We start from the raw sequence: 18,304 nt of genomic DNA, 5'->3' as shown, positions 1-18,304 counted from the left end.
AACAGGAAAAGTAAGGCCCCAGGAGAGACACTCTACTATATATATATATACTCTTCTATATATTCTATTTCTATTGTATATTCAATCTGTACATGTGGGTGTAAATGCTGTTAAATGACAAACCCAATATTATACCGTGGCTGGTGGACTATTTTCATCCTCAGTGCTGTACAGATCTATTTTCATTGTATATTTGATATATTTTTAATTTTGTAGCGTGTGACTGGGCCAGGCCCCAGCCCGCCAGCTTGCGGGAGGGGGCTGAGCCTGGGTTGCCCATGCTTGGTTTCTGTGGGCTCAGTAGTACATGTAGCCTTTTGCTGTCAGCCGGGCCCTGTCTCTGCTGTGTCGTTTTCATGTGTTAATTGTAGGGCCCAGAGCTCAGTGTGTGCGTGTGTATGTGTGTGGTGTGGGTGTGTGTGTCGGGTGCCCGATTTGTGATTCCCAGTGTTTGCCACATTCCTGAAGCCCACACTGGCCTCCCCTGCCTCTTCCTTCTCCTTCCAGCTCTAGTCTGCTAGGTCTCAGGTGGGGGGCCTGCAGAAAGCCCCCCCCATGGAGAAAGGATTATGTTTCTTGCTGGTGACTCATGGCCTTCACACCACTGGGCTTGCCAGCAACCAGGAAGGAGTGGCCTTATGGGAGAAAAAAAAAAAAATTTATTTTTCCATCAGCTTCTTGCTATTCCCACTGGAATCACAAGCTCTTCATGTGGAGGATAAGGATGGGTTTCTCAAGATGGTGGGACCCCAGAGGGCAGTTCACAGTGCCTCCATCCCTGCACTTGTGCTAGAAACATAGCAACAGTGTCCAGAAGGAGGCAACAGGCCCCTGCTTCACTCTTAGTGGAGTGGGTACAGCCAGCATGGTTCAGGGCTAAGTGGTTCCCCTGACAAGGGACATCCAGAGGCTCAGCCTCCTTGGAGGAGCAGGAAGTGGCCAGAGAGGGGTGGGATCCCAAGTCCTTGCACAGGGTTCTAGCCCCCTGACTTCTGTGCTGTGGATTAAATGCCCACCAGCCGACAGAGTGGCGAGGACTCCATCTGAATTGAGAGTCATGGAGGTAGCGGCAGGGTGGGCCCACCTGAAGTAGTCTCCCTTGTTGCCTGCCCCTGCCTGCCCTCTGACCCCAGTTACCAGCTTCTTGCTCAGGGAGTATTCTGCCCTCTTTACTGAGGCAACATGAAGCCAAGGCCCAGATGGGCGTAGGGAGGTGAACAAGTGGGACGTACAAGCTGATGCCAAGCCACAGTGGCTTTTGCCCCCCAGCAATAACTTTGTCAGGGTTGCTGCTTTTGTCAGACCCGAAGAAGCCCTCCTGAGCCAGCCTGCCAGAGGCAGTGAAAACAGAGGCCAGAAGCCATCAGGCCTGGGCCCTGCACAGGGCTGCAGTATTACAGGGCCTGAGGCTGCCCTTCCTCACAGACACACCCCACCCCACCCCCACCACCAGAGTACACCCCACTGTAGAAGAGAGACAGGATGGAATATACCCTGACTTCCTGAGCATCCCTGGGTCCTTATACCGGATCCTGAAATGTGGGGTCTGCTGCTCCTTAACTAGGGCCTAATGATGCACGGGGGAGGAGGGGTCAGCATCCCTACTTATCCAAAGCGCTGCTTTGTACAGACCCAAGCACACACTCCAGGCAGTCACTTTGAGTTATGGCACAAGTTCAGACCCTCCAAGTCCATGTGTCCCATGACTGCTCAGCCCTGGGCCAGGACCACTCAGCCCAGGAGAGGGGACATGATGTTGTCTGCCCTCAGTGCCCCTCCTTGCTCTCTCCTCTCCCTCACCATGGTGTACAATAAAGTGTCTGTTCTTACCAAACCTCAATTCTCTTTCTTACCTGCCTCTGGGGCCCAAGAGAGGGGATGGGAGGGGCCCAGAATTCTGAGGTAAAAGGTTGGAACGAATGGATTGGACAAGGTGCTGTGTGGGAGTTGTGGGTATTATTAACTGGATAGAGAGGGAACACGTTTGTATCTTTTTTAGGAATTTTCCCAGGTATCAACAAGGCCCATGAGGCATTGGTAATTCATAGTAGAATTCTTACCTTGCATATGGAAGATCTGGGTTAGATTCCTGGCCAGTCCACCTCATGGGCACCCACCACCCACTTGTCAGTGGACAGCTTGTATCAGCCATCGCTTATGTGCTGCTGTGATACTCAACAGGTTTCACTGGACTTTTCTAAGACCGACAAAGACCTAGTGACCGCTTTTGAATATCAACTAATGACAGAATTGATGCACCACCATGGTCCAGTCCCCAGCCCATCGTGGGCATGGCACAGTACCAGGCAATTTTCTGTTCTGTTGTGCTTGGGGGTGCCATGAGTTAGGGACTGACTCCTTGGGAGTTAGCAACCACAATGCACAACCTTGTATGGCACCTTACTGGCTTCCAAGTACTCCACAAATCGAATCAGATGTGGGAAATGACACTCAATCTGATGTGAGGATGGTATTGGATGTCCTTTCACAGGGCTTTACGAGGGACATTCCTGTCCAGTACACTGTCAGGAAGAGATTTCTCTCTTAGCTCAGCAGGGGTGGAGCACTTTGAGAGCTACCTCAGAAAGGGTCTGGGGACTGGGAAAGTGCTAGTGTTCAGGTCTGAGAGTGAGGAGTGGGGAGACAGCAACAATTGAAGGTACTGGCCCCAGGGTAGAGTTGGGGTGTCATTGGGAACAAGCCAGGCTTTGAGTTCTAAGGGAGACTCCCCTCTCCTCAGGGGTGTTGTTAAGTACTGTTGAGTTGGTTCCAACTCATAGTAACCCTGTATAGAGGTCCCCAGGAGTGGCTAGTGGGTTTGAACCACTGACCTTGTGGTTAGTAGTCCCGGGCTTATCCAACAACACGCTCCAAGGGTAGCTCTCCCTTTGGCAGATTTAAGTTGAGGTAAAGACAAAATGTAGTGGTCACGAATTGGGCTGCGAACCGCAAGGTCAGCAGTTGGAAACTACCAGCTGTTCTGCGGGAGGAAGATGAGGCTTTCTGCTCCCATACAGATTTACAGCCTTGGAAACCCTGTACAGTTTGCTATAAGTCAGAACCGACTCCACGGCACATAACAACAACAACAACAAAGACAAAATACAGAACTTGATGTCACCTATTTACCTAAATGTCAATCCCAAGCATTTGTTTATTATGCATCGACTGAATGTTTGATATCCCCGGGTGTGCCAAGGGCAGTTAAGCGTCTAACAGAAAGTTGAAGGTCCTAGTCTACCCAGAGATGCTTTCAGAAGAAAGGCCTGGTGATCTGCTTCCAAAAACTCAGGCATTGAAACCTACATGGAGCCCAGTTCTACTCGTAAACATATGGATCACCATTGTCCAAATCGACTTGGTGCAACTGGTTACTGAATGCAGCCCTGTGAAGAGCAGAACGGGGTAGTGATGTGCCGGGGCTCTTCTTCTGCCCCACCCTTAAAGAGCAGAGATACTGGAAGAGGCAAGAAGTCTGGCTTTGGCCAGAGGTCTTAACCCCTCCCACCACTCTCAAATCCAGACTGATACTGCTGTCCCCAACACACGCAACCAAGATCCTCAAAGGGACCTTCTATTTTTATCTCCCATCATATGTAGTCCTGTTGTGATGCTGTAGGATAAGCACTGAACTGCTAACCACAGGCTGAGTGGGAACCAATTCAATGGTGCTTAATGACAACAATCAAAAGTAGATGGGGAAGTGTTGTTCCAGGAATAGCCACCAGGTGGCAGAAAACCCTTCTCTCCAGAACTTGTGAGCCCATCCTCTTCCAACACTCCTTCATGTGTTCATTTGTAGTTGGTTCCCTGAGGAGCCCTGGTAGGTTAGGGGATTAAACTTTGGGATGCTAGCCAAAGGTTCACAGTTCAAACTCACCAGCTGCTCTGTGGGAGATGTGGGAGTCTGCTTCTGTAAAGATTTACAACCCTGGAAATCCTCTGGGGGCAGTTCTACCCTTCTGTCCTATAGGACAGAATGATCAGAATTCTACCCGATGACAATGGGTATTTTTCTTTATTGAATGAGCATTTATTAAGTACTCACCATGGACAGGCTTCATGCAAGGTATGCTATTGTTAAATGCTGCTGAAGGCACTCTACAAACCATGTTGTTTAGTGCTGTCAAGTCGGTTCCAACCCACAGAGACCCTATATAGGGTTTCCAAGGAGTGGCTGGTGAGCTTGAAGCACCGATCTTGCAGTTCAGTCAACTTTGCTGTCCAGCGTATTAAGACACAGCGCCACACTGGGACTCCTTACAAACTATGGGTACATATAAACATAAAAATTGCCCTGAGTTTTGCAGGAGGGACTCACCTCCTGACACTAAATCCCTCAAACCTTAAACAGGGATTTCTCTATGCTGGAAAATCCATTCAATCTTTTAGTTGAAGGGAGTGTTTCTGCTTGAAATGCCAACCTTCCCACCAAGAGGGGTATGTAGGTCCATCAAGAGGCTAAAGCAAGGGGGTGGTTGCAAAAGTCAGTAGTCGGACTTCCGATGTTCAAATGTCAGCTCTGCCTCATCCTGCTTTCTGTGAGGCCTTGGGAAATTTATTGCATCCCTCTGAGCTTCAATTTGCTAGTCTGTGAAAGAGGGATAATGAATGGTTTAAATGAGACAATCCGTGTTGTTTCAGCTATTTATTTCTGTGTAGCAAGTTAACCTCCAACGTAGTGGTGTAAACCACCACTTTATTTCATCTCATGGTTTTGTGGGTAAGGAACTCAAGCAGGGCTTGACTGAGTGACTCTTCTGGAGGCAACTGAGGTTACTTGTCAACTTACATCCACTGAAATGTCCATGATTGGCCAGAAGGCTGAGCCAGCTGGGACTGTCGGCCAGAGTGTCTACAACTCGCCTCTTCAGCACACTCCATCTCTGGGTGGCCAAGACTTCTTCCATCATAGCTCAGAGTGCCCAGCAAGAATGTTCCAAGAGACAGAAGAAGGAAGCTGCTAGTTTCTAGAGGTCTGGGCCTAGAACATGAAACAGTGTTACCTCCACTGTCCTCTATGCATTTGTTAATGGGAGGGATTATCAAGGATTTTGTGGCTGCACGTGTAGTGGGTCTGTTCAAGAGTGCTAGGGATCTTAACCACCAGCCTTGGCTGCTGTGTGGAAGCTAAGTGGAAAAACCTGAGGGGACATCCAGCTTAAGAGAAAGCAGTGAGACAAAGAACAGGTAAGCTCTCGGTGGAGGGAGCATCCAGGAAGAGAGAGGAGAATGGCTGGCAGGAGGACATGACAAACAGCTTCTTCTGCCTCATGTTTGCCTGAGGGCAGGCAGCATACAATTAAGTTTGAGTCATGGTTCTGTCACCAACTGTATGACCTTGGGCAAGTCACCTAACTCTGGAGTTGCATTTTCTGATTCGTAAAAAGGGCATGGCAATAAAATTTCTTCCTTGAAGAGATGTTGTAAGGAAAAAATGAAATCCATGTGGAATACATACTGGGGTACACCATGGAATACATCCATCCTGGAATACAATGTTGTTGTTAAGTGCCATCAAGTTCGTCCAACTCATAGTGACCCTGTATAGGGTTCCCGAGGAGCAGACCTTGCAGTTCAGACTGACCTTGCGGTTCATTGTTTATCCTCTAGCACCACACCAGGGCGCCTGGAATACAATGGTGGTGGTGGTGGTGATGTGCCATCAAGTCGGTTCCGACCCATAGCAACCCTGTATAAGGTTTCCAAGCCTGTAAATCTCAGGGAGAAGAAAGCCTCATCTTTTTTCCTGAGGAGTGGCTGGTGGATTTGAGCCGATGACATTTTGGTTAATAGGTGCTCATTAAATATTAGATTACTTCCTTCTTGCAATCCTGGGAGTCCATGGGGTCTGCTTCAGAAGGCTGGAGGCCCCCTGATGAATTCAGTAAACCAGTCTCCCAGAAGTAGTAAAAAAAAAAGGGCAGACTCGATCAAAACCTCAAAGAAGCCAATAAAGGACAAGAAATGAGATATTCGGGGTGATCCTGCACACTGTCTTGTTCCCTCACCAAACACTGACACTGGGCACACATCCTCACCCAACTCCAGCTGTAGGGACTTGGCCAGCATTGAAAGATTCCACTGAGACTGCAGGGACTTGTTGGTTTAAAAAGAGGCCCCAAATTACTTAACATCTCTCTTATCAAGAAGAGGGGTTTATACCCTCCTCGGAACCTGGGTCAGCAAATACTTACTTCCACCGACGTTGTTAAGTACCGTCAAGTCGGTTCTGACCCATAGAGACCCTGTATAAGGTTTCCAAGGAGCAGCTGGTGAGCTTGAACTGCCAACCTTGCAGTTCAAACGGCTTTGCAGTCTGGTGCATTAACCCACAGCGCCACACCAGGACTCCACGTCCACCAATAGAGTAGGGTAAAAGTGATGCTTTGTGACTCCCAAGGCTAGATTAGAAAATGCCATGCTACTTTCATCTCCTTCTCAGGATCCTCACAGACCCATGCCATGTAAGAAGCCCAGCTACCCTGAATCTGCTGTACTGGAGAGGCTGTATGTGCTTAATCGGACAGTTTCAGCTGAGCTCCCAGCTGACAGCATCAACTGGCTGCCATATGAGTAAGCCATCTTGAATGTTCAGCCCAGCTGAGCATCAGATGACTGTAGCTCAGCTGACAGGATGGCAGCTGCAGGAGAGATCCTAAATCAGAACTGTCCATCCAAGCTCTTCCTTACTTCCTGACCCACAAAATCATGAGCAAAATAAAATGGTGCGTTTTTAAACTTTACAAATGATATATAGTTTAAAATAAATATCAATTTATTTCCACATGACTTTATTTGGAGGGCAATTTGCTTTATACCAACAGTAGCTGGAGCATGAATTTCAGAGATTATCTGGTCCACTTCCTCATTTGACAGTTGAAGGAAGTGAGACCAACCAAAGGAATGAGACCTACTCACAACTCTCATAACCAAGCCGTGGGAAAACTTGGGCCAAAGTTTGTTTCTTGTCTCCCAATCTAGTGTGCTCTCTCCACTACACAAAGTGCTGACAGGGAGGGATCCAACCCTCACTTCACTCACCTCATTAATTCCATGCATCAAGTATGAATTGAATCTTCTGGATGCCTAGGATTGTGCTAAGCACTGAAAAGATACAAAGAAGGATCAGAAAGAGATCCTTGCTTTGTTCAGGCAGTCACAATCTGACTTGAACATCCCACCCATGGGCAGACCTACTGGGTGCCACACACACTGCTCTGTACTGACATTGTTGTAAGAAGAAAGCTAGGAGTTGGGGAATGACCTGGTCACTCAACAATTAGTATGACCATTACTCTGTGCCAGGCAGTTGCTAAGCAAAACGACTCAGTGGTCTACCTTCCGGCTCCCTGGGTCAGAGCTGGCTGGGTTCTGGGTCTTTCTGTTTTGTCCAGGCTGGCCCCAGCAGGGAAGGATCCTTGGGCTTCATGAGTACCCATAAGGGGCCAGAATTTGGTTGGCCTCTCTAGACAGCTGCTTTCCCTTTCTCCAGGACACTGCTAGAGAGGACCGGGCTCATTGGGACTAATAAATGACTCTAATAGAATGAACCAGTTTGCTGGAATTTAGCCCTGGCAGGAAGAATCTGTACTGGAGAAATTCTTAGTGCCAAGGAGTCTTGCCAGTTGAGCCCTGAGTAACATATAGGGTGAGTTCTTCAGCCCAGAAGTCATGATAAAGGGGAGCTCTGGCCCTGTGGTTCATCCCATGAGGAAGCTACATGGCTGCCATATTATTCCTTGCCCTTGGTCATCCCCAACATGGCTCAGTCAACAGAGTTCACTGCTGCTCTGGAGACTAGCTTGAAAACCCTCAAAGGAAATGAGTGAGCAGCCAGCTCCCCTACAGCCCATGGTTTTTGAGACCCTTCGCCCTGCTTTGGCTCGATCTTACAGTCTGCCCCCTTCTGGTTTCTTCTCTCTAAGAATTGGACTGAAAGAATACAACCCTGGTGTACGACTTTCCTCATTTTAAACCATTTGATGTTTCCTTGTTCTGTTCAAACAACTGCCTCTTGGTCTATGAATAGGTTCCTCTTGAGCACAAGTAAGTGTTTCAGAATACTCATCCTCCGCAAAGTTGTCCATAGCGTGTTATGATCCATACAATCAAAAGCCTTTTGTAGTCAATAAAGCACAGGTAAAATCTTTCAGATATGCTCTGCTTTCAGCAAAGATCCATCCATCTGACATCAGCAATTATATCCCTCAATCCATGCCGTCTTCTGAATCTGGCTTGAACCACTGGAAATTCTCTGTCAATGTGTGGTGTCAGTCAATATGACAAACAGATGAGTAGTGGATTAATCCTAGATGTTAGTGAGCTGAAATGGACTGATATTGGCCATTTTGAATCTGACAATCACATGATTTACTATGCCAGGAATGATAAATTGAAGATGAATGATATCCCATTCATCATAAAAAAGAACACATCAAGATTTTTAAGTACAATGCTGCCTGTGATAGGACAATATCTATCTACCTACAAGGAAGACCAGTATTCAAATTTATGCACCAACCACTAAAGTCAGTGATGTTGAAACTGAAGAATTCTATCAACTTCTTCAGCCTGAAGTTGATCACACATGCAAGCAAGATGTGATGGTAATTACTGGGCATTTGGAGTGCAAAGGTTGGAAACAAAGAGAAAGGGTTAGCAGTTTAAAAATATGGCTTTGGAAATAGAAGCAATGCTGGGGATCACATGATAGAATTTTGTAAGACCGATGACTTCTTCATTGCAAATATCCTTTTTAAACAACATAAAAGATGACTATACACATGGACCTCACCAGATGGGATACACAAAAATCAAATTGACTCCATCTGTGGAAAGAGACAGTGGAAAAGCTCCATATCATCAGCCAAAATAAGACCAGGGTTAAACTGTGGAACAGACCATCAATTTTTCACATGCAAGTTCAGGCTGAAGCTGAAGAAAATTAAAACAAGTGCATGAGAGTCAAAATATGACCTTGAATGGACCCCACCTGAATTTAGAGATCATCTGAAGAACAGATTTGATGCATTAGACACTAAACACCGAAGGCCAGAAGAGTTGTGGGATGACATCAAGAACATCATACAGAAAAAAAGCAAAAGGTCATAAAGAAGACAAGAAAGAAAATATGAAAATGGATGTCAGAAGAGACTCTGAAACTTTTTCTCTAGTGTAGAGATGCTAAAGCAAATGGAAGAAATGAGGAGATAAACGAGCTAAATAGATCATTTCAAAGATCAGCTCCAGAAGACAGAGTCAAATATTATAACAAAATGTGCCAAGACCTGGAGTTAGAAAACCAAAAGAGAAGAACACACTCACCGTTTCTCAAGCTGAAGGAAAAATCCAAGCCTCGAACTTGCAGCATTGAAAGATTCTAAGGGCAAAATATTGAATGATTCAGAAAGCATCAAAAGAAGATGGAAGGAATACACAGTTACTGTCCCAAAAAAGAAATGGTTGATATTCAACCATTTCAAGAGGTAGCCTATGATCAAGAACTAATGGTACTGAAGGAAAAAGTCCAAGTTGCATTAAAGGTATTGGCAAAGAACAAGGCTCTAGGAATTGATGGATTACAAATTGAAATCTCTCAACAAACTGATTCAGCACTGGAGGTACTCACTCTTCTATGCCAAGAAATTTGGAAGACATCTACCTGGCCAACAGACTGGAAGAGATCCATATTTGTTCCCATTCCAAAGAGAGGTGACCCAATGGAAGTTATCAGACAATATCATTAATATCTCATACAAGTAAAATTTTGCTAAAGATAATCCTCAAATGGCTGCAAATGTACATTGATAGAGAACAATGTCAAAGTTCAAGCTGGATTTAGATGAGGACATGGAACAAGGGATATCATTGCAGACGTCAGATGGATCTTGGCTGAAAGTAGAGAATACCAGAGAAATGCTTACCAGTACTTATTGAGTATGCAAAGGCTTTCGATTGTGTGGATCATGACAAGCTATAGACAACATTGCAGATAATGAGGATTCTGGAAAACTTAATTGCACTCCTGGAGAACCTGTACATAGACCAAGAGGCAGTTGTTTGAACAGAGCAAGGGAACACCAAATGACTTAAAATTAGGAAAGGTGTGCACCAGAGGTGTATTCTGTCACCATACTTATTCATTCTATATGCTGAACACATAATCCAAGAAGCTGGGTTATATGAAGAAAAACATGGCATCAGTATTGGAGGAAGACTCATTAACAACCTGCGATATGCAGATGATACAACCTTGCTTGCTGAAAAGGAAGAGAACTTAAAATACTTACTAATGAAGATCAAAGACCACAGTCTTAGGTATGGGTTGAGCTTCAGTGTAAAGGGCAAGATAAAATGAACTGACAAGTAAACTGGAGTGTGCAGCCTTCTCTCCCGGCTCCCTTGTATCTGCCTTCCATGAAGAGAAAAGCTACCAAGTTCTGCCCAGAAAACAATGTCTGATGGCTGATAAAGCAATTCAAGTTTCCAGGCTAGGAGGGAGCAGGGTATGCTGGGAAAGGATGCAGACTCCTTGACCTGGACCTGGCAGGAGCTGGAATGGCAAAAGTGGGGAGGCCTGAGTACCAGTGGGGATGCGACTTCACCTAGCATCTACAGGAGCCAGCTCCTAGCTCTGGGGCTTCAGAAAACAAGTGAGGCCCAAGGAAGGAAGATGAAGAGGAGCTTACAAGGCTCCAGTCACCCCAGTGAAGCTATGCCCCCAATAGGGTAACGGAGGAGGTAAAGGGTTTTGAATGAAGAGGTTGAATTAATCACTGACTGGGTCAGCCTCTGCTCTCAGAAAGCAAGGGCCAGTCCCTGGGTGATACAAGTGATTTGCACTCAAACCCACCAGCTGCTCCTCAGAAATCCTATACAGGGACCATATATGTTGTTGTTGTTGTTGTTATGTGCCGTGGAGTCAGTTCCGACTCATAGTGATCCTGTACAGGGTTTCTGAGGCTAGGTCCTGTGAAATCATTTGGTCTGGCCCTGCCAAGACAACCACAGACAGGACTTAAAATTCAATAAATATAGGAGATTTTTTTCATTGCAATATAAATTTGTATTAACTGAGTTATAATAATAACGTAAATTTTGAGGGACGAGCAAGGAATGTTCATCCATTATGGGATAGACAGGACACATATGAGTACATGACAGAACAGATATGTATGCTTCTCATTGGCTGTCCGCGCCCTGTCTGCCTGCATTGTGGTGACTCAGAGGACAGTCAGCGCCTGGCAGGTTGAGAGTGTACACGCCACGAAAGTGTTAACACACAGTGGTGAAACTACAGCGATTGGATAGTGATAAGAAGTGATGCAATGAGATGATTCCTCGCGACATTGAAGACCTTGCCTCGGATGATTGAAGACAATGTTGTCAACTTCTTTGTTGGCACAGATGATAACTCCAATACAGTCTTTATCCACACGTCCACGATCAACAGTCCACGTAAAAACTGAATCTCAGGTAAAGATTAAGGAAATTGCAGTACACAGAAAAGACCTCAAGAGTCGATCACATCCAACATGCAGGATTAGAACTGCGATCAAAGCAAAATAATTGCCTTGTTGGTGACACCCACACTGGGTAATTTTTAAATCTTAAGTGGTGTGACATCCTACAAATGGTGACTACAAAAAGAAAAGTTGATGCAGAGTGCAGAGTGTTGATCTTTCCAAGAGAAATGGACAAATGATTACTCTTTTGTTGAAGTCAAAGGCAAACCTGTGTGGCTAGTTTGTGGCAATGCATTAGCAGTAATGAAAAAAAGCCAATCTGGAGAGTTATTACAGCTCAAAACATGCTACACTCAATGAATCGGGAGGTCAAATGTGTCTTCAGCGAAGTTTGGAATCACAACAAACCACTTTCACTAGGCCTCCTTGTGACAGAGACAACATTATTTAGACAAGTTAAGGTAGTGAGTAAGCTAATTGCGAAGAAAGTGAGGTCTCACATAGAGGGAGAGTTTGTGACAGAGTGCATGGTGACTGCTGCCGAGTTGTTAGCACCAGACAACGGAGAATTGTTTCAGAGTGTTAGTTTGTCTTGGAGAAGCATCTCAGATTGGATTACAGATTTAGCAAAAGATATAGAAAAGATTCTGCAGATTTCCAAATTTTCTTTTTGTTCATGACAAGACAACAGACATAACAAATACTGGCCATCTGTCTGTTTTTGTTAGTGGGATAACTGCAGTTTGACACCCAAAAGGAACTGCTATCACTGGAAGCCATGCATGGCACTACAAGAGGTGAAAACTTGTTTGAGAGACTTGTTTTATCAATGAAAATCCTTGAGATAATATTTGAAAACTTAAGTGGCCTTACTACAGATGGAGCTTCAGCCATGGTTGGCTTGCAAAAATGGGTTAATTGCATTTGTCAAGGAAGAACAGACTTGGAAGCATCCAGCTGATATGAAATGAAGGGAGATGCACAAGAACACCCAAACTTGCAGACAGCACCCTTTTGACCTAGCCTTGATGGCTCGGTAATCAGAACTTGACTAGAGGAGGAATGGAAAGAAAAGTAAATTTTTTTGTTTGTTTGTTTTTTGGATAAAGGAAACAAGGGTAAATTGCTACAATTTGATGAACCTGACCTATACTCAGAGTGGTAGTTACTCTAAATACCAACAGAGAGGCAAAGAGTCATCCCATCTAGTATCAATGCTATCCGCTCTGTGCACAGGGTAGATAGGGATGGGCAACTTAGACATTGGCTACCGAAAATGAGGGGGCAATAAAGGCATGAAGTGACCGGCTTACAAGGTTTCAAGAGAGAATTTAGTTTAAGAGTATGGGGGGAAAGAAAGAGTATCCACTGAATAGCTGTCATCTTGTCTAGATGGGTCTGGTGAAAAGAGATGGGGATATGATTCGTAAGATTCAATAGTGAACAATTGTTATCATGACTAATTGCGACTGTCACAATTGTAAAGGTAGAAGTTTTGTAACAAAAACAGGGGAGTGGTTAATCTTACAGTCCAGAAACAGAGGACCCTAGGACCATCAAGAGAGAAACACAAAAGCAGAATGCAGGACCTTATCCAGAGAAGCAGCAGCGCCAGAGATGGAGGCAGAGATGGGGGCATGGAGAGGGGGCATGGCTGAGGACTCCAGATTTATCAACTAAGAAGAGAAGGACTAAGAGCTGGTGGCCAGGAGGCAGACTTGCAGAATGTGCCCTTTGGAGATGAAAATTATTATATATGCCTGAGTGATTTTATGTTTGTTTTTAAAAAGCTAAAGTGGATAGAGAGAAATACTGTTAACTGATGGCACATGGAAGGGATTATAATCATTGTAATGAAACAAGGTGTATGATTTGTTGAATGTAAAATTGATGCTATGCCCTGTAAACTTTCACTCAATCCATAATGAAAACCTTAAATAAAAAAAAAAAAAGAAAGAACAGAATTGTCTGTCTTGATGCAAGTGATTAATTATATATCACTGCATCATACACCAAGAAAGTTTCCATGCACAGTTGTTGCAGCTGAACAATGTGATGTCAGCAGTAGTGTCATGCATAAATTTTGTCAAAAGCAGAGGGTTTAACAGTCACCAGTTTAAGGACTTACTGAATGCTCTTGACTCAGAGTGCGGTAATCTTTCTTATCACTGTAAAGCACAGTGGTTGGCAATATACTTCTGAAAAATCAACCATTTCCATGAACTGCTTGACTTCATCCCGCAGTTGGTAAAACCTCATGAACAGTTTCAGCCATCACATTAAGGGTGAGTTAATTAAATGTTTGACCAAATATAGCAGGGTAATTTTTAAGTTGATAAGTTTGTATGACCTGTGAAATGTGTCATAAATATCCAGTGACCCTTGACAGAAAAAAGGTTCCCCACCCATGCTTTAGTGGCATGAAGAACAAAGAGAGTCCCAAGATGAAATCATTAATCTGCGGGAGATGCCTGGGGTCCTAGAATTAATAGGAAGTCCAGAATCAGTGCCAGGCCCAAACCAGCACTTATAACAAAATACTTGCTGTCAAGTCAACTCCATGTATGTCAGAGTAAAACTGTATTATATAGGGCTTTCAGTGGTTGAGTTTTCAGAAGATCACCAGGCTTTTCTTCTGAGGTGCCTCTGGGTAGGCTTCAAACCTTCAACTTTCCAGATAGCAGCCAAGAGTATAAACTGTTTAGACCACTAAGGAACCACATCAGGCTTACGTGTCCCTTTTTCTTTCCACTGTCACAGCCCCATATGTTTTGTTCCAACAACTGCTTCTTGGTCCATGTACAGATTCCTCAGAAGTACAATTAAATGTTCTGGAATACTTATACTTTGCTATGTCGTCCATAGCTTGTCATGATCCACACAGTCGAAAGCCTTTGCATAGTCAATAAAGCATAGATAAACATCTTTCTGATATTCTCTGCTTTCAGCCAAGATCCATTGGACATGGACCAAGAGGCAATTGTTCAAACGGAACATGGGAACACTGAATGGTTTAAAATTAAGAAAGATGTGCAACAGGGTTGTATTCTTTCACCATACTTATTCAACCTGTATGCTGAACAAATAATCCGAGAAGCTGGGTTATATGAAGAAAAATGTGGCATCAGGATTGGAGGAAGACTAATTAACAACCTATGATATGCAGATGATACAACCTTGTTTGCTGAAAGTGAAGAGGACTTAAAATACTTACTTATGAAAATCAAAGAGCACAGCCTTCGGTATGGATTGCATCTCAATGTGAAGAAAACAAAAATCCTCATCATTGGACCAATAAACAACATTCGTATCAATGAAGAAAAGATTGACGTTCAAGGACTTCATTCTTCTTGGATCAACTATCAACACTCACAGAAGCAGCAGCTAAGAAATCAAATGACGTAATGCATTAGGTAAATCTGCTACACAAGATCTTTTTAAAGTGTTGAAGAGCAAATATGTCAGATTGAGGACTAAAGTGGGCCTGACCCAAGCCATGGTATTTTCAATAACATATGCATGAGAAAGCTGGACAGTGAATAAGGAAGACCGTAGAAGAATATTGAAAGTGCCATGGGCTGCCAAAAGAACAAACAGATCTGTGCTGGTAAAAGTGCAGCCAGAGTGCTTCCTGGAGGCCATGATGGCCAAACTTCGTCTCTCATACTTTGGATATATTGTCAGGAGGGACCAGTCGCTGGAGAAGGATATCCTGTTTGGTAAGGTGGAGGGTCAGAGAAAGAGTAAGACTCCCAGTGAGATAGATTAGCAAAATGGCAGCATCAATGGGGTCAAGTGTGGTTGTGAGGTTGGCCCAGGACTGGGCAGTGTTTCGTTCGGTTGTGCATAAGGTCGCTATGAGTTGGTACTGACTTGATTGCACCTAACAACAACAATCACAGCCCCGATGTCCGGAGGTGGTGCAAATGATTCAAATACTCAACTACTTGCTGAAGAAGTCCTGGTATGGTGTTTTGGGTTAATGTGCTGTATTGCAAGGTTGGTTTGAACCACAAGGTCAGTGGTTCAAGCTCATCAGCCGCTCCTTGGGAACCCTATACAGGGTCACTATGGGTCGGCACCTGCTGTTTCCTAACGGTTATAGCCTTGAAAATCCTACAGAGTAGTTCTACTGTGCATACATGGGATCATCGTGTGTTGGAATCCAGTGATAACAATTGGTTTGGGATCTGTTTTGATCACAGCCCTGATAGAACAGTGGTTAACCTATCAGTTGTTAACCAAAACATTGGTGGCTTAAATCCACCAGCCACTCCGAGGGAGAAGCATGTGTTAATATGGTTCTGTAAAGATTATAGTCTTCGAAACCCTGTAGATCAGGTCTACTATGTCCTATACTTGATAGCAGTAGGTTGATTGTTTTGTTTTGTTTTTCAAGCTGAGGAGGACTGGAGTTAGAGTCTAATACCACCAGAGGGCAGTACCCACACATCCACAGTTGGAATCACAAATTGGTAAGGCCTTTTCTGGAGGCGTCTGACCTGAGACTGAGTTTCCCTCTCCTGAACCAGGAGCCTTCCCACCCAGCTCATCTTCAATGGCTGCCTCTCCCAGATTGGACTATTTTCCTTCTCTTTCTTGGCACCTCCAGGGCCACCCCAGTTTTCTGACCCTTGGCATCATTCTTCCTCTTATCTCTCTAGGTTTCTATCACCTTCAACCACAAATACTGCAGAACAGAAGCCTCATAAGACCTACTGGAGGGGGTAGGAAAGTGCACCTGGAATAGTTTCTACACATAGTAGTCACTCAAGAAATTGTTATTGAATGAATAAATAAATCAGGTGTGGGCTGCTACGATGGTCTTCTCGTCTCTCGCATCCTACCCACTTCTCCCACTTTGGGGAATGACTGAATTCGACCAGCTGGAAGAATGCAAAGAAGAGGAGGGATCTCACTGGAGTTTGCCAGGACACAGTTAAAATAAGGCTTTAAAGATCGATTGTTGAATATCTTCTCTGTGCTCCTTCCATCCTCATTCCAGCTTTTGGCCAGTCCTGGGTCTTCTCTGTCCAGCCACATTTAGGATATTTCTTTTTTGCTGCAGCAAACTCAAAGCCAGTTAAACTATGAAACGCAGCCATCAGATCTGGGGGTGAGTGAACTGGACACAAAAGGGGTGCCCACAAACATGTGCTTCTGGCTACAGTCCCTGCCTCCCTTGCATACTAGCACAGATCATCAAAGCTCACTATCATTGGTTTTCTAACTTCACTAGCAACTTTCACTAATAAGAATCCATTAAGTTTGCACCAGGCTTTTACCCTTTCCTCACAGCATACCCAGGATCCCGTCTTGTTTTTTCCCAGTTTACCTTGGCACTGCCAGATTTGGGAAGTGAATGGTACACAAATGTCCAGGGCAGATGCCTCAACCACCTATATTTCTGCCTTAAAAAATCTACCTTTCGTCACCCAACCAGTCATGGAGGCTTCCTTAAACTTTAAAAACTGGGTATTAAAGATGTAAAAGTGGTTCTGGATTTAAAAACAGAAACAAATGAATCTGGAAATGGCTCTTGGGTTAGGGCCAGTAAAGTCAGGTTAGTGCCTAATGTTTGGGGTTGTGGCAGCTTCTCAATCACTTAGCAAATAGGTTTTCTCAGGCATGCACTGTGGGAGCTACCAAGATGAAAAAGCACAGTGTGGGATGGAGAAGCTCTGGGTCAGTAAGAGGAGATAAGGCATGGCTCAGGCAAAGTCAAATTACAACTATGGGGGCTACAACAGTAAAACCAGGAGGGGTCACAAGGGACACTTTCTATTGGCCCCTCCTCCCCTTCTCCAGAGTAGCATTTAACAGAATGATCCTTCTGTGCCACTCACCACCACCACACCAGGGGCTCTAGTTTCCTTTCACCCAAGCAAGGAGCCTCTTCTCTGCCTAAGGCAGCCCTGTCCCCCATTCCAACAAGCAGGGAATCAGTGCCTTTGACAAAGGCAGTAGCATCAAGACCAGGGATATCTTGGGCCCTGTTTGGACCTTAAGATGGGGATGGGGGTGGTTAGGAGGCTCCCAATAACGTATCAGGACAAGAGGAGAGCCGCTTCCCCTTGGTTACACCATTTCCCCACTCTCTTCCTCTCCCAGCCTCCACTCAGCCGCAGTGAAAAGGCAACGATGCGACCAACTTGGCGGGGAGGGGGCGACAGGCGGAAAGCGGGCGGAGGCGAGGCTGAGGTTAGAGGTCAAGGGTCGAGAGCCCTTCTGTGTCACCAGGCCACAGTGGGAGGAGCTGAGGACTCCGGGGAGGCCGGGAACCCGGGCGAGGGGGGCGGAGGGGATGGTGGCGGAGGCGCGCAGGGGCGGCGCGCTAGGCTGGGCGCTGGCGACGAGGGGGTTACGTGCCTCAGCTTGGCCCGGATCGGCGAAGACAGGCTGAGTTCCGTCGCCTGGGCCCTGCAGCACACCGGGTCGGCCCCGAACCGCGCCTCATCCACCCCGCCCTGAGGAGGGCGCGCCCGGGAGAGACAGGGCAGGGAGGAAAAGGCGCCACTGGAGCGTGGCGTCCGCAGCCTTTGCGGGAGGTAGATCGAGAGCCCCCTGAGCCCTTTCCCACCGGTGCCCAGACACCCTCTGCCCTAGACCGCATCCCCGCCCGGAGATTGGTAGACGCGTGGATGGCGTGGCTCCCAGAGCTGCCAGATCGCAAGAGACCGGCGACGGAGCGCTGCGCTGAGGCTCCCGCTTGGCTCGGCCCTGGAAGCCTGCAGGTGTCCTTGGCAGCTCGATCGCCGCCGCCCGGGGGACTCCTTCGCCAGTGCTAAGAGCCGTGCTCCCCGGGGCGGCCCCGCCCCCCTGGCTCGGCACCGCGC

Source organism: Chrysochloris asiatica, unplaced genomic scaffold (genome assembly GCF_000296735.1).
Source record: "Chrysochloris asiatica unplaced genomic scaffold, ChrAsi1.0 scaffold00085, whole genome shotgun sequence".
Classification (NCBI taxonomy): domain Eukaryota; kingdom Metazoa; phylum Chordata; class Mammalia; order Afrosoricida; family Chrysochloridae; genus Chrysochloris; species Chrysochloris asiatica.
Note: the sequence above shows the minus strand (reverse complement) of the source record.